Source organism: Diceros bicornis, chromosome 10 (assembly GCF_020826845.1).
Source record: "Diceros bicornis minor isolate mBicDic1 chromosome 10, mDicBic1.mat.cur, whole genome shotgun sequence".
Taxonomy (NCBI): domain Eukaryota; kingdom Metazoa; phylum Chordata; class Mammalia; order Perissodactyla; family Rhinocerotidae; genus Diceros; species Diceros bicornis.
Genome location: NC_080749.1, coordinates 58,645,716 through 58,670,209, shown reverse-complemented (window position 1 = coordinate 58,670,209; position 24,494 = coordinate 58,645,716). Strand labels below are relative to the sequence as shown.

Below are 24,494 nucleotides of genomic sequence, written 5' to 3'. Positions count from 1 at the left end.
TGAAAGAATTGCCAGAAAGGATTAGAGATTACGGTGCAGCACCCGCACAGAATCAAGAACAGAACCTGCTCTCACCTGCTAGACTGGAAAACTTCATGATTCAAGGGACACTGGATAGAGTATACAGAAGGGTCTTGTCCAGTACTGGGGAATAACTAGCCCTTAATTAGCATTGCCCTAGTCCCCCCTAACAAATCTTAAAGGAAGACCTAAAAGAATCAAACTACTTCCAAGTAAATTAACTGCACCACAGAACAAAGCTCAAGAATATTTATAGGAATTCAAAATTATCCAGCACCAACAAGGTAAAATTCACAATATTTGGCGTCCAATAAAAAATTACCAGGTACACAAAGAAGAAGGAAAATATGACTCATAATGAGGAGATAAATCAATCAATCTTAACCCAGAGCTGAGACAAATATTAGATTTAGCAGACAAAGACATTAAAACAGTTATAATTGTATTCTGTATGTTCAAAAGTTAAATAGAGAGATGGAAGATATTTCAAAAGACCCAAATACCACTACTAGAGATGAAACTACCAAGTCTGAGATGAAAAATACACTGAACGGGATTAACATTTTAGACATTGCCAAAGAAAAGATTACTAAACATGGAGACATAGCAATAGTAACTATCCAAAGTGAAAAAGAGAGAAAAGAGAACTTTTTCAAATGAACAGAGTATGAGTGAGCTGTGGGACAACTTCAAGCAGTCTAATACACTGGTAAACAGAGTCTCCCAAATGAAAGGAGAGTGGAGATGGGATAGAAAAAAATTTTTTAAGAAATAATGGCCAAGGGGCCAGCCTGGTAGCATAGTGGTTAAGTGCGCGTGCTCCACTGCAGCAGCCCGGGGTTCAGATCCGGGGTGTGCACTGATGCACTGCTTGTCAAGCCATGCTGTGGCAGCATCCCATATAAAGTGGAGGAAGATGGGCATGGATGTTAGCCCAGGGCCAGTCTTCCTAACAAAAAAGAAAGAAAGAAAGAAAGAAATAATGGCAGAAAATTTTCAAACTTTCTTGAAGACTAAAGTCCCACAGATCCAAGAAGCCCAATGAACTCCAAGCATAAGACAGGAAGAAAACCACATCAGGGCAAATCATAATCAAATTGCTCAAAACCAGTGATAAAGAGAAAATCTGCAAAGCAGCCAGAGGGGGAAAAAAGGACACAATATGCACAAAGATAAGGATAACAGCAGATTTCTCAGTGGAAACAATGCAAGCAGGAAGCAACACCTTTAAAGTACTGAGAGAAAACAATACAGTCTACTCAGATTTTTATACCCAGTAAAAATAGCTTTTAAAACTGAAGGCAGGGGGCTGGCCCAGTGGCATAGTGGTTAAGTTCACGTGCTCCACTTCAGCAGCCCAGGGTTCATGGTTTGGATCCCGGGCACAGACCTACACACTGCTTATCAAGCCATGCTCTGGTGGCGTCCCATATAAAGTAGAGGAAGATGGGCATGGATATTAGCCCAGAGCCAATCTTCCTCAGCAAAAAGAGAAGGATTGGCAACAGATGTTAGCTCAGGGCTAATCTTCCTCACCAAAAAAAAAAAAAAAAAAAAAACCTGAAGGCAAAATAAAGATATTTTCAGACACACAAAAGCTGAAAGAATTCATCAACATCAGACGCAAGAAATGCTAAAGGAAGTCCTGTACGCAGAAGGAAAATGACTCCAGATGTAAATATGGTTCTACAAAAAGGCATAAAGGGCACCATAAATGGTAAGTAGATGGCTAGATAAGATTTTTTTAATTATTATTTAAATCTCTTTAAAAGATAACTGTTAAAAAAATGATTACAATGTAATATGGGGTTTATAGCATATGTAAAGTTAAACATGACAACAGCAGCACAAAGGTTAGGAGCACAGAAATGAAAGTATACTATTATAAGGTTCCTGCACACTAAGCACCTCTGCAGTGCCCCACTGGAATGGTTGCTTAATAACTGTGATCCAAACTCTATCTGGATTCTGCGATTCCCAAAAAATTGCTTTTTCTAAATGGCTCATTCATTTATTCAACAAATTTTTACTAAGGAGCAATGCTATGGACTAAAAGTTTGTTTCCTCCAAAATTCATATGTTGAAATCCTACTCTCAAGGTGACAATATTAGGAGGTGGGGCCCTAGGAGATAATTAGGTCATGAGGGTGGAGGCCCCCTGAATGAGATTAGTGCCCTCATAAAAGGGACCCCAGAGAGGTATCTCTCCCTCTTTCTGCCACGTGAGGACACGAGAAGTCTACAACTTGGAAGAGCGTCCTCACCAGAACCCTACCATGCTGGTACCCTGATCTGAGACTTTCAGCGACCAGAACTTTTCGAAAAATAAATTTCTGTTGTTTACAAGCCACCAGCCTATGGTACTTGACTATAGCAGCCCGAACTAAGACATATGTGCCTACAATGTGAATTGATTTTAAAGCTCATATCATATCTGAAAAGGCACTATAACTGCAGTAACAAGCATATGTAAGAGCAGTCATGAACCCTGATCTGCAGACAGATTTCTCAGGATGAAAAAGAATACTATTGGTCCCATCAGCATTTTCTCTATATCTGTACACATATTTGCAAATCAACCCTACTGTGGATAATGCACCAGGTTAGGACGGTTAGGTAGCCAGAGGCATGGGATGGTCAGTACAAGTCTACTATACTGGCTTGGACACCTAACTCAACCTCTCAGAAGCTCAGTTTCCTCATCTACACAATAAGAGAGGTAAAACAGATGATTTCTAAGACCCTTCCTGTGACCCAGATAATGCTGGAAAGGCTAATGTGCTAGTTAAGTCTTAAGTATTGAGACACTAAGAAAATATAATGACATACTCCAGGCATCTGTTTGTCACAAAATATTCTCAAAGTAATCCCAAAAGAACCATCATTTTGAAGGATGGCCACTCTTTCCCTCTCAAGTTGTCATTCTGATTTTATGAAAATCAGTTGCCTACCAAGTGCCAACTCCCAATACTGCCTACCAATATTTTCTTTAGACAGAGTACTAACAATGATTCTTAACTATCTTCAAATCAGAAAGATGAATTTAATCTTAATCCTCAATAAAATCATAATATACATTTATAAAATATACAATTTTAGGAATATTTCTCTAAAAGCTTTCTGGAATTCCTAAAGAAAATCCATCAATTTTAGAAACAAAATTCCAAGGAATTATGGAAAATAGCATAAAATCATCAAGTAACACTCCCCCCTCCCTCACAATAATACATTCTGGCACAAAGTAATTTTAGATGCGATATTATCATCTGTGTAGCATATTTAAACTAAAACTTGGGGGCAGATGTACAAACTAATTTGTCAGGGACAACATTCTCCCACCACTCTCAAAAAGAGATTACTAATTTCCTGTTTTAAGTACAGTCATCAGAGGATGCCAGCAGAGGAGAAAGGAAGAAAGTCACATCATGATTTGTGGGTAGGTTTTTAAAGTGCCTGAAGAAACAGAACCTTACTTTCATTTAACTCATAAGTTATTGCTTTGCAGAGTAATGTCAAGTGGCCTGTTTTAAATCAAAAAGAAGCAACTAAAAAGCCCCAGCAGCTCCAATTGAAAGAAATCCATTTTAACCTTTGTTTACTTTATTCTTGGCTTTGAAAAGTGGAATCACTAAACCTCCTCATTTCTCATGATGAGGGCTCGCAAGAATAATTAGGCATTCTTCTCAAAGTATTTTTTTAAAATATTTCTTACATAGAGAAACAAATAATTATCAGTTAGCCACCCTATAAGGGACATTTGAGAATAGTAGTACAGCACTGCTTTATCCAAATATGTGTTTTCTTTTACAGTTTAAAAAAAAACCTCTACAAGTTTTTTCTTCAGTGCTCCCAAAGATTAGAGTAAAAATACAAACGCAACAAACCTATAATTAGCATTTCTAAATAGCAAACAATGTACAGTGTAATTTTATATGAATCAATTAACAAAAATTGTATATTCAACAACACTCACTGAATGCCCACTATGTACAAGGCTATGTGATGTGGGAGTTAAAAAGATGAACAGAGAGAGCTTTCTATCTCTATGAAAAGCTCCTTAATAGCATTAGTTTTGGGGATTTAACAAGTGAAAATAAAAAACAGCCCTTAATAGTTATCAGTCCCCCTGAGGCGCCCCATGACATCTGAGCAGTCACTCAAAGGCAGCGAAAGGTTCAAGACTCGACATTCCAGTGAGCCAGGGAGCCACAGGATACAGTCCCAAACCTAGGCAGTAAAATCAGGTGCCTTCTTCTTAAGAGACCCAGAAAAACACCTAGCAGCAAATACACAAGCATCTTTAGGAGCAAATCAACAGAAATATTGCGTGGAGGGGTAATCGTGGGATATGGGGGAGAGGAGCAGAGAGAAGGGAAAAGAAAGCTTACTGTTATTTGTTTAAAGCAGAATCTCCACTGTAAAGCCCAAAATTAAAATGCTGCCTTTACATACTGACACATGGAAGCTCTCATTTGATTTTAGAAATTGGGTTTTATGTTGATGGTTCTTTTAATCCTCAATCGAGATTAACAACTTTGGTCATATTTTACTATCTGCCAGATAGTATTTATACACTGAAGACAGCAAAGCCAGAGTTAAGAACCCAAAGCATCCAATGGACATACGCTACACCCAATTTCCTCTCAGAAAATAAAAACATTCATAAACTGTCATTAAGTAATAGTTACTAAACACCAACAGTGCACTGAATGCCTAGCGACTTAGACAAAGTTGAATTTGAAGGAAATTTCTATTTGAATATTTATCCACTAACTGAAAAACTAAGAGTCAATTAAATTCTCTGTGGTCATTTTAGTTGTCATGTCTTTGATGCCACCATTTCTACAACAGCGGTGACTCCCTGATACGACTGGTGACATTTGATGAGTTGTCACTACAGGCCAGAAGAGCACAGAACACTCGACACAACAACCCAAGAGTTCGGTCCTAATAGTATTCCCATATTACAGCTAAGGAAATCACTTGGGCAAGTTACTTAACCTCTTTGTGCCTTGGTTTTCTCATCTTTAAAATGGAGCTAATCACAGTACTAACCAATAGCATTATTGTGAAAATTAAATGAGTTAATTCAAGTACAGTGCTTAAAACAATGCTTGACACGTAGTAAACTGCACATGCATGAGCTATTATTATTGTGTCTACATTTGCACAGCTAATAGGACAATTCTTTTTACTAAGCCCTCTCCTACCTTCTTAGTGGGAGTGAAAAATAGTTTAAAAAAAAAGGCTGAAGGGCTGAACTGTTAGACAATAAGTAACAAAGGCCTTAAAGTGTTCATATCCCTTAATCCTTAATCTGGCCATTCTAGGGAATAATCAGAGTTGTAAATAAAAATATATACACAATGCCATGCATCAGGTTATTTATAATACCAAAAAGCCACCTAACTGTCCAAACAGAATTAAGTAAAACATGTCACGTACATAAGATGGAATATTATACACCCATTAAAAATTAAGTTTAGCTATAGAGACAGTAAAAAGATCAGTGGTTGCCAGGGGTTGGGGGGAGGGAGGGATGAATAGGCGGACCACAGAGGATTTTTAGGGCAGTGAAACTACCCTGTAAGATACTATGATGGTGGATACATGTCATTACACATTTGTCAAAACCCACGGAATATACAACACCAAAAGTGAACCCTAATGTAAAGTATGGAGTTTGGGTGATGATGATGTGTCAATGTGGGTTCACTGATTGTAACAAATGTACCATTCTGGTGCTAGGTGTTCATACTGGAGGCTGGGCTTGTTTGGAGAAGGGAGTATATGGGAAATCTCTGTACAATTTTGCTGTGAATCTAAAAATGCTCTTAAAAAAAAGTCTATTTAAAAGATTAAATTTAGGTGAATAATAAATGGCACAAGAAATAATCATGATACGTTGTTGAGTAAAAGAAAGTAATTTGTAAAGAATTGAAGGAATATATCCAAACATTAAAAGTTAGCTTCCAGAAGCAGTATTATAGAAGATTTTAAAATATACTTTTCTATGTTTGCAAATTTTTGTACAATGAACTTGTATCACTTTAAATACAGGAGAAATTTTTAGGACTTTCCTCTAAAATTTCACCCAGTTTTTAATTTCAAGTTATTGGGAAGGGCATATACATTAAATAGGAAAGGAACAATCAGTGATATGAATTGACACTTCTAACATCTCCATAAACCTGAAAAATCTCACCGATTACTAAAATCCTGTATCTTTGAGATATTACGCATTGATTCATTCCACAAATATTTATTGAGCACTCATCATGAACTAGGTCCCAGGAACACAGCAAAAACTGGGAGACAAACAACAACAGATAAACACATAAGGAAGAAGACGTTCTCAGACTGGGATGCACTGGGCAGTGATGGACGTACTTTAGTGGAGCGCTAGAGAAGGCCTCTCTGACGCTTGAGCTCACACAGGAAAGGCGAGCAGGAGCCCATCAGGCAAAGCACGGGGGAAGAGTGTTCTAAAGAAAGAAAAAGAACAAGTGCCAAGGCTCTGCAGTGAGAACAACCCAGGTTTATTTAAGGAACAGCAAGGAGGCCAGTGTGGCTGGTCTTCAGTGAAGGCTGAGTCTTAACAATTCTGCCTCTAAAATGTCTTGAAGTCACTAAACAATTATTATCTAAAATTGGTTCAGAGTCCAGGCTTCATGGCCAGACAGGCTGGGTTGCAATCGAGCTTTGTAACTTACTACAGACAGATTGTAAGCTGGTCACCTCCTCTGTGGACCACAGCTTCCTCGTCTGTAAAATGGAAGTATCAATATCTATTGCAAGAGCAGCTCAAAGGCTTTAAATGAGAGGATAATCATCTCAAATGTTTAGTAGAATGCTTTGAAGACAAAAAATGCTAAAAGAATGGTGGCTAGTCTAAAAAGTGCTCTTTCAGGGAGCTAGCCCAGCGGTGTAGTGGTTAAGTTCGCATGCTCCGCTTTGGTGGCCCTGGGTTCGCGGGTTCGGATCCTGGGCACGGACATACACACTGCTCATCAAGCCATGCTGTGGTGGCATCCCACATAAAAAATAGAGGAAGATAGGCACAGATGTGAGCTCAGGGACAATCTTCCTTAGCAAAAAGAGGAAGATTGGCAACAGATATTAGCTCAGGGCCAATCTTCCTCATCAAACAAAAAGTGCTCTTTAAGGAGTTTTAAAAAACAAAAAACTCCTAGAAATTTCACTATGTTTGAATTTCATCAAAATAAACAGAATACATCTTACCTGACCTGATGCTTTTTCAGTTATATGCCATGTCCCAGAAATTCTGTTATGTGTTCTTTCGTCAAGAAAAGCCAAAGAGGGGCTGGCACAGTGGCACAAGCAGTTAAGTGCCTGCACTCTGCTGCGGTGGCCCGGGGTTCACCGGTTCAGATCCCAGGAGTGCACTGACGCACTGCTTGTCAAGCCATGCTTTGGCGGTGTCCCATATAAAATGGAGGAAGATGGACATGGATGTTAGCCCAGGGCTAGTTTCCTCAGCAAAAAAAGAGGAGGGTTGGCAGATGTTAGCATAGGGCTGATCTCCTCACAAAAAAAAAAAAAGAAAAGCCAAAGAGTGGCCGGCCTGGTGGCGCAAGGGGTTACGTGCGTGTGCTCCGCTGTGGCAGCCCAGGGTTCCCCGGTTCGGATCCTGGGCGCGCACCGACACACTGCTTGTTGAGCCATGCTGTGGTGGTGTCCCATATAAACTGGAGGAAGATGGGCACAGATGTTAGCTCAGGGCCAATCTTCCTCAGTTAAAAGAGGAGGATCAGCATCAGATGTTAGCTCAGGGCTGATCCTCCTCACAAAAAAAAAAAAAAAAAAAAGAAAAGCCAAAGAATCCCCAACAAAATCTCTCTGGCCACAAGAAGCATGAGGAGGGAATACTTTTCAAGATCTTTCTTCAATCCTCATTCCCCTTGACTCTTCTGTAATATTTGTGATAGCCCATTTCTCTTCCTAGAAATTCTCTTTTCTCGACTTGGGGAGATGATTCTCGGTCTTTCGCCTATTTATCAAACTATTCCTTCTCTATTTCAGAATTCTCCTCTATTCTTCCCATCCCCTGAAAATGTCATCAGTTCCTAAATTTTTACCCATGCCCCACTTCCCCACAAAACCTCCTGAGATGCTTCCAGAGGCTCTCACAGCACTAAATCACACTCTTGGTGTGACACTTACCTCATTACAGTTCACATTATACTAAGTATGTCTTATCTCCCCTGTTGAATGGGCAGATTCTTGAGAGCAGGATCGACAGCTTAATCATCTTTCTTTCTCCCTTAAGACTTAACAAAATCTCTTGAACATAATCATTGCTATAAGTAACTAAGTGGGTAAGCATATAAAATACTTTTAACAGATTAACATTAAAACAGAGCCTTGCAAATACTCTTGACAATTTTCTTATCTCTCTCAAATTAGCTTTTGATTTGTAACAAGTCATAAAAGACATTATGAATGTATTTACATTTTATATAGTAAATTTTCCAATTAATGAATACTAATATACCTAATTTTCAATTAACATGCTAAAAATAATAACAGCTATTATATAGCGCTCACTACATGCCCACTCTAAGAAACTTATCTGCATTAACTCACTCTATCCTCCCAACAACCCTATGTGTTAGGTACTATTTTTATATCTCCCATTTTATGAATGAGGTAACTAAGGCAGAAGAGGGTTAAATGACTTATTCAAGGTTACACAACTGGACAAAGTGAAGCCAGGATTTGAACTCAGGCAGCCTTGGCCTCACTCTGTGCTTGTAATCCTAAGCCTTACCTAAATAGTCAATTACTATAAAAATCTAATTTTACGTCAGCATACTTGAACTCATTTAGAACTTTTTACAGAAGATTGTTATTCATAAGTAATATATTTTTTCTGTAATATAAACAAATACATCTGTATTAACTACATCAAAATTCTGGCTAAAGTACACATATACAATCTACTAATGCATATTTCATAATGTCAATTTTGCATTAAATATTACAATATTTTAAGTTACCTTATCCTACTTCTGAATGCTAAAAGGTGCTACCAGTCTAACATGAAATCTTCTTGACTATCCTGGGAAATTTTTATTTCCATATACATTTGTCTGTATTCTATATAAATTTTTAAATTCAACATAACTAAGAATTTTCATAAATTTATAACATAAATCACACTAATGCTACTTAGCACTAGGTGTCACAGAGGACAACCACAATAATGTTACAATCTTGTTGAAAATGACAATTTAATATATGATGTTAGGTTTTTAAAGGCTATATTTAGCCTTAATTACTTTCTTACCACTAGAAAATAATCTCTCCTATTACAAAGTCTGCTTAATTCTCAGATATTGTTATACTTAAAGCTTTTACGTTAATTCACTCAAATACATCGATGGAGAATTCTACTATTAAAATGCAAAGTGAATTTTTAATCAACAAAATTCTTAAAATGTGATTAGCCACTGCTGGTAGACCTGGTTTCTCAGCAGTTAATTTTTAGAGAAAAATTGTTTTGGTCTTTGCCTGACTAAAAGTAAAAACATCCAAGAGTGCTCAGAAGTAAAATCCTATTGACTTTAACTATAAAAGCAACCTGCCGAACCAGGCATTTTTCTGCCCTTTTTAGGAGTGTAAAACCTAATGTACATATCTTAGTCTCCACCAGGCTCATTCCCCGAGTCCTGGCACGTGCTCTTCCCTCAACCAGGAAAGGATCTGCACCCAGATTTTTCCACAACCTGCCCCTTCCCATTATTCATGCTCAGCTCAAATGTCTCCACCTAGTAATGCCTTGCTTGGCCAGTCCACCCAAAGAAGCCCACTGTTATGGGCTGAACTGTGTTCCCCCAAAAGATATGCTGAAGTCCTAACTCCCAACACCCCAGAAGTGACCTCACTTGGAAACAGGGCTGTTGCAAGGTAGTTAAGATGAGGTCATACTGGCATAGGGTCGGCCCTTATGCCTGGTGTTGTTACATGAAGAGGAGACGCACAGACACAGAAAAAAGGTCAAGTGGAGAAGGAGGCAGAGATTGGAGTTACGCTACCCCAAGAAAATGAACTCCTGGGGCTGCCAGAAGGCGGAAGAGGCAAGGAAGTCTCCGTCTTGATTTTGGACTTCTAGCCTCCAGTGCTGTGAGATAACACATTTCTGTTGTTTTAAGCCACCCAGTTCACGGTGCTTTGTTATGGTAGCCCTAGGAAACTAATACACCCACCACCAACTGCTCATGCCCCATCAGTCATTTTTATTTCCCCATAGTTCTTAATAGTATCTAAAACAGCAATGTACTTTTTTGTGTGTGTGAGGAAGATTAGCCCTGAGCTAACATCCGTTGCCAATCCCCCTTTTTGCTGAGGAAGATTGGCCCTGGGCTAACATCCGTGCCCATCTTCCTCTACTTTATATGGGACGCTGCCACAGCGTGGCTCGATAAGCGGTGCATAGGTCTGCACCCGGGATCCGAACCTGTGAACCCCAGGCTGCTGAAGTGGAGCGCGCAAACTTAACCAGCATGCCACCGGACCAGCCCCAGCAATGTACCTTTACTGATTGTCTCCCTTCATTAGAATGTCAGTTCCATGAGGGCAGGGGCCTTTTCTGACTTCAATGCACAGAGCCAGGCACATAGTAGATGCCCAAGAAATATTTTGCCAAATAAATTAATGACCCTGAAAAAGATGATAGGATTAAAGAATGTCAGAACGATAATTCATTTCCAATATTTGGAGCAACTATAAACCCTCCTGTAATCTAAAACAAAGTCTAATACCAGATTTATCTAGCACTGAGTGAGACTTCGAACCATCTTAACTATCCGGAAAATGAAACTCTGAGCTAAGGAAAAACAGCTTCAGTAAAATGAGAGGCAAAAAGCATTCCTCACTTACTACTTCAAAGATGTGGCTGCAGTAAAATTACTTTTTGAACCAACGTTCTCTATGTGTCAGGATAGAAGGCTCATCTCATGGAAGGCAGCACAGGTGTCAGAAGCCTGCTGGCTAATGGAAGGAGAAAGCAAAAGATCTTCAAGAAAAAAGCCAGTTAAGAGTCAAACAAGAAGAATTCTGGGATTATTTGGTAAAGGAGCAATTAGCGCTGCCCCACAGCCAAAGTCATCTGTACTACAGACATGAATAATAATAGACATTCTTAGTCTTGAGTCACTAGCATCTCTTTAGGGGCTCTCTGTTGTTGGGGTCTCTATGTGCAATTCTTTACGTGAGTAAAAAATTCTACAGATATTTCCACTTTTAAGAAAAGGTTTAAAACAAAGGAGGGAAAGTTCATGTTTAATGGGGGTGAGTGTCACTTGTGGGACAGAAAAATGAAGAGCCACAGAGCAGGGAAGTGCGCTCTGAGGGAAGCAACCAAATGTCCAACAGAGGGGACACCTAACGAGCTTTAAAGACAGAAAGGAACAGTAAAGAGGCCTGGCCCTAAAAAAGGAGCTCCTCCTCTGCTTGGGAAGACAAAATATACAAGGAGGCAACCAAAGGAAGACACACAGTGGAACAGGGGAACAAGAAGTGTGGAGTTGCAGGGGACAGTGACTGCCGTGGGGTTTTGTGAATGATGAGGTGCGAGGGGGCCAGCAGAAGCAATGGGAGAGAGGGACCTGGGTGTGGAAAGGACAATGGCCAGGCAACGGGGGCTGAAAGGGGACAAAAAGCCACTGGGTGGGGAGAAGGAAGGGCAGCACTGGTGGAAGGAGCCAGAGATGGGTTGACCTTGGTGATTGACGCCTGTTTTACCCCAAACTGGTCAGAAATTGGGATTTTCTACTTAGACTTTCCACATAATAATAAATTAATTTTCAAAGAACCATACCGTTGACCATTAAAAAAAAAAACTACTGAATATAATAAAATTGTAATTGGTATTTGATTTCCAAGTCAATTCTGAATTTATAGCGAAACAGGGCAGGTTAGCATTAAATCAGTTATCTCTGGACAAGTCTACAGAAAAAATATAGTTATTCTGGTTTTCTGGTTATTTGGATTCTAGGTAAATGGGAATTTAACAATGATTAATAATCATACTTCCCATCTACATAGGACTTAATAGTTCTCTAAGTGTTTTCACATACGAATGTGAAATGTGATCATTCCAACAACCACCGTTTTACCCTCATTGATCAGATGGGCTCCCAGAGGTTACTGGCCCAGAGTCAGCTGCTTAACAAGTGGAGAAGCTGGAGAAGCTGTCCACGAAACCTACTCCAGGGCTCTTCCTGTCAAATATAAACTGCTGCTCCGAAAAGAGTGTATTGTGATAAACAGCACCACAAGTTGGCAAGCTATTTTCAAAGAGGGATATATTGAAAAAAAAGCAGTTGAATGTGCAGCAAGGAGGAGAAACAGTTTAGCACAATACCATGTACACATGTATTCAATATACGCTACTGAATCTCTTAAAGAAATGCAGTTAAATGTCCATTCATGTCAGCTTAAACCTGCTCCCCAAATCCCATTAGGAATTAGATACACTAGTTAAGGCTCAAATGCATCCTGAAATTTCAACAGCCCTGGAAAGTTGTGGAAAGGGTCTTCCAGATACTGCCACACATCCTCCACAAGGCATTCCAGTGTCTCTTCTTCTGTGAGACAGAGCTTCTCTGACCTTTCCCCATCCACCTCTACCATTCTTTGCTCTTCAAGTCACCCCACCTTGATACCAAAAGCTTCTTGTGGCACGCCACTATGAGGCTGCCGCCTATTCCTCCCAGTTTCCAAATAAACTTGTTTGATAGAGAACCTAGCTACTAAAATATCAGAACTTCCACAGGGAAAAGGAATGCATATTATTTACTTGATTCATTTATTAGGATACATATTTAATCCTAACCACACTCAGAGGTTAAAAGAAAGAGACCGGTGCAACATTTTCCCCCTGTATAATTAGTCAGTGTCATTTCCGCTTTAACATTACCAATTCCAAGAGGCCAGCTCAGTGGTGTAGTGGTTGAGTTTGCACACTCTGCTTTGGCAGCCCAGGGTTCACGGGTTCAGATGCTGGGCTCGGACCTACACACTGCTCCTCAAGCCATGCTGTGGTGGCATCCCATGTACAAAATAGAGGAAGACTGGCACAGATGTTAGCTCAGAGACAATCTTCCTCAAGCAAAAAGAGGAAGATTAGCAACAGATGTTAGCTCAGGGCCAATTTCCACACCAAAAAAAAAAAAAAAAATTACCAATTCCAAATGAAGGGCTATGTCTATTAACTTGAATAAACATGTATTAATGATGATAATTAAACTATTTTTATTTCTTTTTAGGAAAATTATTTTGCAGCACAATATCTCAGATTGTCACCAAGTTTTTCCTTTTCCTCAGTATAACTCATAATTATTCATATTATTGCTTATTAAATTCATATCAGCACGTAATTACTCCTCCCAAAGCTATGACCCACGAACCATTCAGTTGCTACTTCAGCTTCCTCCTCCTTACTATTCTGTACCTTAATATTTGGAACCCCTTTGTGGGCTCTAGGAAGGCAAAGCACAATGAAACACTCTTATAAAAGCATGTGTTTAAGAGCAGAAAATCATAAGTGGTTTTGGAAGTAATTATAAAAATATATTCCAGGGAAGGGATATTTCAAGGGATGAAGGGGATAATCTTATCTATGACCCACACAGAGTGAAGAGATAGTAAGTTCCAGAACAGGCTCCCAAATCAAGGACACTTTTAAAAAATGTAGATTCCTAGACACCATACCAAACCTCAGGGGTAGCAGCAGATCTCAAGCTTGTGACCCATAAAATCACATTTTTCTCTATTTTACCACTGTGAGCTACACCTGATGAAGTTGGAGTAGCAATTAATAGCATCTCTATTTCTGTGCTCTCCCAGCCTCAGGCTTCTGCCATCACCTTCTTCAATGTCTGTTCTCCCTGAACTCTCATCCGCATCCTGGTCCTAATCAATGTCCCTTGGGTCTCCCTCCCAGTAAGACCAGTTAGCTGGGAACATAGTGGCAAAGGCAAGGCAACTGCAGAGAACCAACGTGTGCCAACTTTGCCCCAAAGGGCAACTGCTTCCAGTTTCCCTCCTCTTGAACTTGAGCCTGTCAGGGTAGCAGTGAGGGTGAGTCATTATAGCAACTACCATGTTCTTATATCCACACAGAATGGGCCCCAACCTTACAAAGGAATGCTACTAGTTACAACTTCTACTCAACATTCTTAATCAGTACAAGTGACCCTCAAGAAATTTAAAAATTATCTTGGTTTGAATAGATAATATGTTCACATATTTAAAAATTCAAACCAGGGGGCCAGCCCGGTGGTGTAGTGGTCAAGTGCGTGTGCTTCATTTTCGCGGCCCTGGGTTCGCGGGTTCAGATCACGGGCGCGCACCAACGCACCACTTGTCAAGCCATGCTCTGGCGGCGTCCCATATAAATTAGAGGAAGATGCGTACAGATGTTAGCCCAGGGTCAATCTTCCTCAGCAAAAAAGAGGAGGACTGGCATCAGATGTTAGCTCAGGGCTGATCTTCCTCACAAAAAAAAAAAAAAAATTCAAATGGTAGTATCGGGTGTTACTAAATAAGTGTACTAAATAGGTGTCCTTTCCATCCTGACCCCAACCACCCACTTCTCTTCCCCAGGGGCAATCACTGTTACCAGTTTTTTTTTTTGTCACCTTCCAGAGATAGTCTTTATAGTTCCTAGCATAAACACATATTTATAAACTCATATTTAACACCAATGGCCATATACTACTCTGCACCTTGATTTGTTCCCTTATTATATCTTAGAGATCATTCCACATCAGCAAATACAGAATGATCTCGTTCTTTTTAATAGCTATCTAGTTTTTTTTCTGCTCCTAATTTATTTAGCCAATCCCATATTGATGCATATTTAGCTCTTAAAGGATTAAAATCTTTTGTCATTACAGACAATGCTGCAATGGATGTCTCTGTACAAATTCATTTTGCAACGTACAAGTGTATCTGCAGAAAAATTTCTTAGATTTCCTGGGACAAGAAGGTAGGTGAATTTTTTAATTTTGGCAGTATTCCAAATTGCTATCCATTGATGCTGTGCCATTTTGTACCCCTCTCAATAATGTTTGAGCCTGTCAGTTTCCCCAAAGCCCTGCCACCATAAGGCATTAACAAACATCAAGATCTTTGCCAATTTAATAGCTAAACAATTTTAAATGGTATTTCTCTTATCGTGAGTTGAGCATAATTTCACATTTGTAAGTGCCATTTGTAATTCCTTTTCTGTGAACTGTTTGTTCATCTCCTGTGCCCCTTTTTCTATTCGACTGTCATTTTTCTTATTGATACACAGAAGCTCCTTGGATATTAAGGAGTTACCTTAATTGATACATGTTATAAATAGTTTCTTCTAGGTGTGGTAATGTTTATCTTCTGCCTGTGACACACACTATCTTTACTTAAATGGAGTTTAATGTACCAATCTTTTATCTCATGCCTTCTGTATTCTTCAAGATGTTTAAAAGCTTTCCGTTTTTTTAAGTGTAGAGACAGACATCTCCCATAATATCTGATCTCCGTAAGGCTTCAGTTCACACTTTTATTTCCTTTGTTGGCACTTTTTGAAATGAGACTGGAAGACAAGCTGGGATATAATATCCATCGACTTCCCTCCCTGGCCTTCCTATTCTGTGATCCTGAGCTCTTGTGGATTTTGCTCTCTCCTTCTCCCTTGCTTTCTTCTTGGAGTTTCACACGAGCCCTACATTTGCTTGGCCTACCTTGCAGATCACATTCTTTTTCTAGTTCCTGCTTCAATTTGAAGTTTATTGAGATCAAAGAGAATTTCATTAATGTCTTTTCATAATCAACATGCCATTCAAACTGTGCTACTTCTTCTATTCTAGGGAAATTAAACAACAAAAACTGTTCAGATTGCTGCCTGATGGGGTGAGAATATGCAAAAGCTTGTCTAGCTGCTACAGATAAACAGAAACCAAAAATGTTATCTTAATTTAAAATAAAATCAGACTTTCGACTTTATCTCCAGAAAAGACATGTAAACAAATTATTTTATTTTAATGTTCTTTTAGATACCTTATTCTTCAAACTTTAGTAGTTAATAACAGTTTGTTACTTGAGGCAACATTGTATTATGCATAAAAAACATCAAAGTAACTTCTCCAAATTTATGATAAAACTTATGCACTGGTTTAGGAGATGAGAAATAAAGCTATTGCTGGAAATCGAGGCCAGGTTTATTTTAGGTTTGACTTTTGAAAAAGATTCTAAAAATACACTGCTGTTGTTCTTCCTCCTACTTCTACACTCTTTTCAAAAGGTGGATAGGTCTGTCTCAAGAGCTACAGTGAGGGCCAGCCCCGTGGCTTAGCGGTTGGGTGCGCGCGCTCCGCTGCTGGCGGCCCGGGGTTCGGATCCCGGGCACGCACCGACGCACCGCTTCTCCGGCCATGCTGAGGCCATGTCCCACATACAGCAACTAGAAGGATGTGCAGCTATGACATACAACTATCTACTGGCGCTTTGGGGGAAAAATAAAAAAAATTATAAAAAAAAAAAAGAAAAGAGCTACAGTGAGAACTGTCTCAATAAGATGCAAGATAAAGAAGTAAAAGTTAGTATTCTATTCCTGACTCAATTCCCTCTACACTTTGGTTTTCTCTCATATTAGTACATGGAAAGAGAATGACAAAGAAAAAGAGATAGAAAAGAATCTAGCACAAGATAATTTAATCTTTCTCTATCCTTTCCTGTCCATTGAGTTCAAGACAAAGCTATGGGTATCAAAATAGCAAACACTAAAAAATGTTAAATAACGATATTTGTAATGTTTATTCCTCTCATCATACCCTGGAAAACAAAGCCTTTTCTCTAAAAAACTAAGAAAAATTTTAAAATATATGTATGATTTCACTTTCTACACCAGCTATTCAAGGAGAATGATAGAAAGGAAGCATAAAATCCCACTGGAGGGGTTGCTATTGTTTCATTTTCTCATTCACCTACCCATAACTTAGGGAAGAGCTTTATTTCCTGTTACCACCAACAGAAGTAAATTATTTGGCACATTATCTCCTAGCTACATTTGCACATGGGGCTAATGTCTCACTGGGCAAATGTCTGGGCCTCAGTTTTCTCACCTGGAAAATGGGAGAGGTTGGCCTAGATTTTTTAAACCCCTTTCAGCTCTAACATCTTACAAATATAAAGGTCATTCAAGCATCAGCACATCAAGCAAATATGAGTATTTCCAGCATATGGGTATTTTCTTCACATATTTTATAAATTAACATATAGGTTTTCCTGAACAGAAAAACATAATTCATCATTTCTAAAGAAGAAGATAATTTTTGTGTATTAATCATGAATTCTTTGTACTTAGTCTCACAATATTGGTGAAACATATTCAAATAACAATCTGCCAATATTTTACTTAAATGTTTTTTGCTTGTTTGAACTTATTTTTACTTACTTAAACTTAGTTACCTATTTACTTACATCAACTTAAGTTTAAGAGGTAAGTTACATACTTAACACTCTCTCTAACCCAGTTATCCCTTAGATAGTCCTGGGTATTAAGCTACGTGTGTGGCCTCCTTTCTAACTCTGCCTTGTCAGCTTTCTATATAGATTTTCTGAGACACTGGCCCTATCAGATGAAATTACCTCACACGGGGTAGTTTTTACTTTCAAGTAATCTGCCAAACCACTGTCAGAAAGAGTCATTGGACTTTTCTTTTTCCCATAATTCGCTACCTCATTAACATAATCCTTATAATTTACATATATTTAACATTTACATTTAAAAACTACACTCACACACAAAGTTAATGAACGCAAACTTACAAGGGAATGGGTTCATATAACCCACCAGAAACTTCATCTTGAGATCATCATGACTCAATATACTCAAGTCTCTGTAACAACACAAGTCGGATCTCTTAATAACCATTCACCTTTGTCTATTTTCTATTTTTCCCTTTAAAAATCAACTCAACACTAAGTCATATTCCACTCCTAACACATCTGAATTCACCCATCCCTTCCCTGACGTCTGTCTTTCTCCTATTTGATAACACTTAAGTGTCTTCATGACAAAAGGACTTACCACAAGTAAGTCCTTTTAAAGCCTTCTGCTTTTAAAAAACCAATAAAATAGAACTATATTTAAAGTAACTGTTCTTTGCAAGGGCTGCATTTTTTTCCCATAGCACTATCAACTCAAGGAGGTCTAAACATAAATCTGGAAAAAGTTTAGGGAACAAAAGAAAAAATAGATACTTCATGCAAATTCTAAAACCCAAGCCAGATCCACCCCACACACATGCATACATATTCAATGGTGATTTGTTTTTAGTAGACTCTGTTCTGGGTAGACCTTTGAGGGCAGACATGTTTATGACCCAGCACCTAATACAATATCTGGCACATGCTAGGTGTTCAATAACCTGGCTGAATGAAGAAGAAAGGCACTTGATGTGCCCATGCCACCTCCACATGAGACCCACAGACAGTGGTCGCCTCTCTGTGAAAGTGATCGGCCAGGGGTTTGGTAACTGAATGGCTGGATGCAGAACTGCCTCCAAAGTCCATGGAAACTCAGAACCAGAAACCAGAACAGCAGACCACCAATTTCAGTAACTGACATGTACAGCATGTCAGTTATCCCTAAAATTAATTTTAGTGCTTTTTCTTGACCAAAGCTGCTAATAAGTTCACTCTGTATTTCAAATCATTAAACACTTATATCTATTTAGGGAAAGTAAGGAACATATAGCTGAAGCGAGGGATGTGGATAATCATCCCTGAATAATAGAGGCTTATAGAGAGAGTCCTTTACTCTCTTATGAACTTTTTTGATAACTTCTGATTTTATTGGTAAGCAACAAGATTTTTTCTTTGGGACGTCTTTTTTTTTTTTTTTTTGTATTAAAGATGTTGCCACATTTCCATTCAACTGCTGTTGAAACTATCAGCAAGATGTTCTCCAAATCACTATGCCCGGGAAAGGCAATTGAGGACTAGAGTCTCTTGAAGAAAACTATACAGCCACCAATTACTATATCAGCTGATGCAAAATCAGTGAGAAAGTCAAGTCAGAGATGATGAAAAGGTGTCAAGAAATATAAGTAAAATCAGAAAAAGAATTTTAGAATATGATGAGAAAATGCTAAAAACCTATCACAATATTTACAAATTAAATAGCCTGCTAAAATGATATTCAATCAAAATGACACTATATTTTATTCCAGAATAGCATAAGAAATACCAATAGCCTTATCCTTGTCCCCATAGGAAAGCACCCGCAACTCTTTATTAAAATGATGAGAACTTAAAGGTTTGCAAACCCTTTACCTTTTTCAAGAGGGTATACGTTAGAGAATATAAACGCACAGGCCATTATCTTGCAACATTAGATAAGAAACAGTATGAAAGCAAACCTCACCCCTAAAGGTTCCAGTTCCTCAATCATCTCTTGTTCCCTGCACCCATATGATGTGGCTATTAGTATCTTCATTTTAGAGATGCTGTAACTGAGGATCTGCTTATTTTTCCCCAAATCACATACAACTAGCAAACTGTCAAGTGGGATGTGATCCATCCCTTCTGACTTTGACCCCAGCACACTCTCAACTCCATGAACCCTCCCTCATAGTCAATGCCAAAACATCTTCTTCGCACCTTAACCCAGAACTTATTTACCTCATTTACATTAGTAAAAAAAATAATACAAATGAATTTGTATTATTCCCTCTCACACACTCTTCCACACTCACTCAGATACATCATTAGAGGATCACATTCTTCAGTGTGCGTGTCTTAAGTGCCCGCCAGCTCCACGCCCATGTTTTCAAACGTGAGCTTGTATATCGATTGCCCCACATTCGACACGTCTAAATCATACTAAAAGCTCCCACCGCAACTTCTATGTTTCTTTTAATTATAGTCAAACATCTTTCACTCTTTCCTCCTCCTCTTATCTAGGATCGTAAGTCTTGGATTCTTCTCCCAGTGTCTTTTTAACTCTGTTCTTTCCTTTTAGTTTTCTCCAAATGGAGAACTCTCATCTCAGTCAGCAGCCTGCTAACTAGGGGCCCTGCCTTGGACCTCTCTCCCCACCCCAAGTCCCCCAAATCCATTAGTTCCCTAGACTAGTTTATAAACCCTTAGAGTGGTTCACAATTGGAAATTTTCACATGGTTTCCTCCACTTCCATTCACATTATTTCCTCTGTCTGAGATGGCCTTCCTCTTCTTAGCCAGGCCACTTCCTGTTCATCCTTCCTGCAAGTCTTATCCATGAGCTCTTGGCAACTCATGCCTACACACAGGGACTGCTTCCTTACCCCTCAACTGACACCTTGTGGGTGCTTTGGTACAACAGCTTATTCTGCCTTGTGATGACTCTGTGTTGTCCTTATTTTCTTTTGTTTTAGAACTTTCAATTATCACTGATTCCTGCATAACTCTCTTTTTTTTAATATAATGATCACCACCACCAATGAACTTACCACCAAACCTAAGAACTAGATCATTACCAATAACTTACACCCACCTATGTGTTCCTCCCCATGCCATCCCTTGGTCCTCCCAAAAGATGACTGCCATCCTAAGTTTTAAGTTCATCATTCTCTTGCTTTTTAAAAAAATACGTGTATTTCAACACACACACACACACACACATTATATATATAAAAATGCGTGTTTGTATTTGATGATTTGTGTTTGCTTGTTTCCCTGGCTTGTGTAAATTAGCACAACAATTTGGGAAAATAATTTGACAATATCTAGTAAGTTGAATATTCACACACCTTACAAATCAACAATTCTAAACCTTGGTATTTACCAAGAGAAAAACTTGCACATGCACCCCAGTAAATATGAATGATCGAAGTAGCACTCTGCAATATTTTTAAAAATGAAAAAAATTAAAGGCCATCGGCAGGAGAACCGGGAAACACACTGTGTTATGGACACGTAATGACATGTTGTGCAGCAGTGCAAGTGAAATGAACTACAGCTACACACGAAGTGGACGAATCTTAGCGACATTATGTTGAGTGGGGAAAAAAAAAGTTCCAGAAGTCAACAGATAGCAAGAGACCTTTTTTTTAAAAAAAATTAAAAACAGACTGAAAAAAGTATTATAATTATTAGTTAACATTTGCAGTGGGGAAAAAAAAAAAAAAACCCACTTTTGAGAATTCATGCCTTATCCTCCAGAACTAGACTACAACTCTTGAGGGCAGGGACGTCTTTTTATTTTTATTTGTGTTTCCCACATGCTTAGACTAGTGTCTTGAACAGAGGGGCTCAATAAGTAATTATCCACTGAATGATTACTGAATGCTACTTAACCAAGGCATTTTAATAAAATTTAAATCTTCTCCCTAGTCTAACAGTTTCATGAATAAAGTCACATCAAACTTTCATTTACTTATGCATTAACCTAGTTCTATTTCTGCAGTGGTACTACACACCTCCAGCCACAAACACTTCATCTTGGAAGTTGTTTACCTTTCTTCTTGGAGTAAAGTCACCATAAGGTTAAAGCAATCTAGAGACAAGAAAACTTGTATTATGCAATCCTGTAAAAGTCCAACAGAATCACATTATACTATAACCAAGAGACATCTGATAAACCATTATAATTTGAAATCCCAAAAGGAATCCATCCACTGAATGTATAATTGAGTTATCAACACCAAAACTGAAAATATGAGCAAAAACAGGATTTTTAGACTTTCTAAAAGCCAAGATTTTAATTTCAAAATATTCTGTTTCTATTTTGAGGAAAAAAATTATTTTTAGAGGGAAACACATGAAATCCAGGGGTAAAAGAATAATAGGACTAATATTCCACCAATCAGGGCCTTCCTTATAATCCAATGAGGGCTATGCATATTCTCTGTAGGTGATTATAGCCAGTTACACTGCAGCTTCCCTTTGACCTTGGGAACTCTGCTCTCTCTGAGTTACTGTGAGGTCTTCTGTTTCATTTATTATTAGTCTTTGTATCTGCAATGCTGTAGCATTCGATAGGACTATCAACATTGTGAGCTTGCAGTACCTAAAACTGTAAAAATGCTTCCAAAAAACAAAGGAGGGGGAGAAAAAAAAGAAAACCAAGAGGAAAACACAGTTAATGATATTAAGATGGGATATTTTTAAATTTTACCTTTGAAGAAAGAACACATTTATCAATCAGCTCTGTGATATTCAAGTATCCATTAGCATGCAATTTTTAAATTTAAGAAAAAATGTTCAAGAAAAAATTATTTTGTTATTTGGGAAAAAATCACAACTGAATACAATATACAATTTGCTAAAAACCAGTCCGGCGATTTTAAAATGCAAATTTTTATAGAGAAAAAGCCTGTGAGACTTTACATCTGGGAGAAAGAAACAATCTGGCAACCCAGTGGGTTCACTTAGTTTCCTGTCATTTGCTTCATGTCCATTATGTAATGATTTCCCCGGCTTTAGTTCTCTATGTTTAAGCTACCGTTCAGGCATATCAGAGAAGGGCCACAAAATCAGTATCTGGTCCTAACTTTCAAAAACAACTTAAAAGGTGCCATGCAGTTGCGTCTACATAGAGTAGAGGCTTAAGAAAAATGTGCTGGTGTCATTACTTCTTCCCGGCTTCCTCCCCAGGTCTCCCATCCCCTCCTCCCCCAGCATCCCCGGCGACACGATGTGCGGGCAGCTCCCGGCTTGATGCAGGGGAAGCACGTCTTGACTGCAATGCAAACCCTGTCCCAATCTGAACCAAGGAAGGCAGACTCGGCCCTGGCCGGGGATGTGGACGAAGGCTGCAGGGAAGGCTGCTGCAGGGGCGCCAGCAGTGAGTGGGCAGGGGTGCCCGGCGAGGGCAGTCCGCAGTGCACGCGCACAATAAAACCCACTGCACAACTTCCCCAGCCGCTCCTCTCGGCCTCCCGGATCCCCTGAAAGGCGCGGCGTAGGCGTGAGCTGGAGCGGGCGCGGGCACTCTCTCCCGCGCCGGGTCGGTCCTCCGCCGACAATTACATCAGTCCCTCTCCGGGCCCCGGCGTCAATCCCCAGCAGCCTGGGGGAGCCCGGGCGCCGGGCGGCGCGGGGGACCGCGGGCGCCAGAGCCAGGCGGCCGGAATTCCCCGACAACGAGGGGGAAGGGAGGGCGGCGAGCGGGGACCGTGACCCACACGCCCCCTCCCACCTCGGCCGCGGGCCGGACTGGCACCACCGCCGCCGCCTCCCGGGCTATCCGGCCAGCGGAGCCCCGGGAAGGCTGCGATGCCTCGGGGACCCAAAGCCGGCTGCACACTCGCGCGTCCCTCAGGGTCCTCGGCCCTCCGGACGCGCACAATGCCCCCGGGCCGCGGTGCGGGGACCGTCGTGGCGGCTCCAGCGGTCCCCTCTGCAGCTAGGACTCCTACCTGGAAGGCGAGCAGCGGCGCCGCCGATTCTGCGGCGGCGGCGTCAGCGGCGGCGGCGGGAGGCGGGAGACGGCCCCGGCGGGCGGGCGGGCTGGCGGTGGAGCGAGGCGCGGACGCCGCCTGCGCCGAGCCGCGGTCTCCAGCACCGACAGCGGCGGCGGTGCTGCGCCTCCAGTGGTCCGCCGCGCCGCAGCCCCTCCTCTCCCACGGGCGGGGCGCCCGGGCGGGGCGGCGCTCCGGGCTCCCCGCCCCCGGCTCCCGCTGGCTGGCGGGGCGGGAGCGGAGCCGCGGGCAGCAGGTGCTCCCGCTGCGCGCCCGCCTTGCCGCGCACCCCTCACTGCGCCGCCGGGGGAGCCGCGAGCCGGGCGCGCCGGGCCGGCGATGCGCGGCGTCCCACTGCCTGGGCTCACCCCGGCTCGGCCCGCGTGGGAACCCCTGGGGTCCGGAGATCACCGCCGTGGGGACCCACAACGGACATCCCCGGGCCTGAGAGCCATAGAAGCGACCCCGCCCGCCCAGGCCAGCGGAGGTGGGCCGGCCGCGGTTCGCAAAGGGTGGCCCCGAATGGCCCCAGCGCTCGGGGCGTGGAGCGCCGCCTCTCCGGGCACCGTGGGAGAGCGGATTCGGAAGGGCACAGCAGCCTGGGCACCAGCCCCTATGTCAGGCCGTCATTCAGGCTGGTTAACAAACACCCAGGACTGAGTGTGCTTGCTCTCCGCCGTGCCTGACACTCCGGAGCAAAAACTTCCCAGGCCCAGAGAAACTTGGGTTCCTTGAAAGAAAGGATCGGTGGCTTCAAGCTCCACCTCGCTACAACCCTTCCAACTCCTGAAACTCTGCAGCCCTTAAACCGGTCTCAGCCTGTGCCCGAGGGCAGCTTAATCTAAAGGCAAATTTGCTGAGAAGGACAGGGTTATTTAAATATTTGCACAGACATTTCTTCTGTAAATGGATGACTGAGGAAATGTCAGAAGTATTTCAAGATGTTTCTATCATCACCATTTTCAGGGGAAAAAACCCACAGGAACAGCAATGGCGTGCTTTGTGGGCCCTCTGGGAG

The 24,494-nt window shown here is 40.9% G+C and overlaps 1 protein-coding gene across 1 annotated transcript in view; it reads right to left on the bottom strand.

The window, feature by feature from the left end:
* Positions 1-23,482, bottom strand: part of OSBPL6 (oxysterol binding protein like 6) — a 202,889-nt gene extending 179,407 nt beyond the window's left edge. The window contains exon 1 of the mRNA XM_058549326.1: positions 23,435-23,482. The gene's annotated coding sequence lies outside the window, so the exon portion shown is untranslated. The remainder of the gene's footprint in view (positions 1-23,434) is intronic.
* Between the last annotated feature and the right edge of the window lie 1,012 nt (positions 23,483-24,494).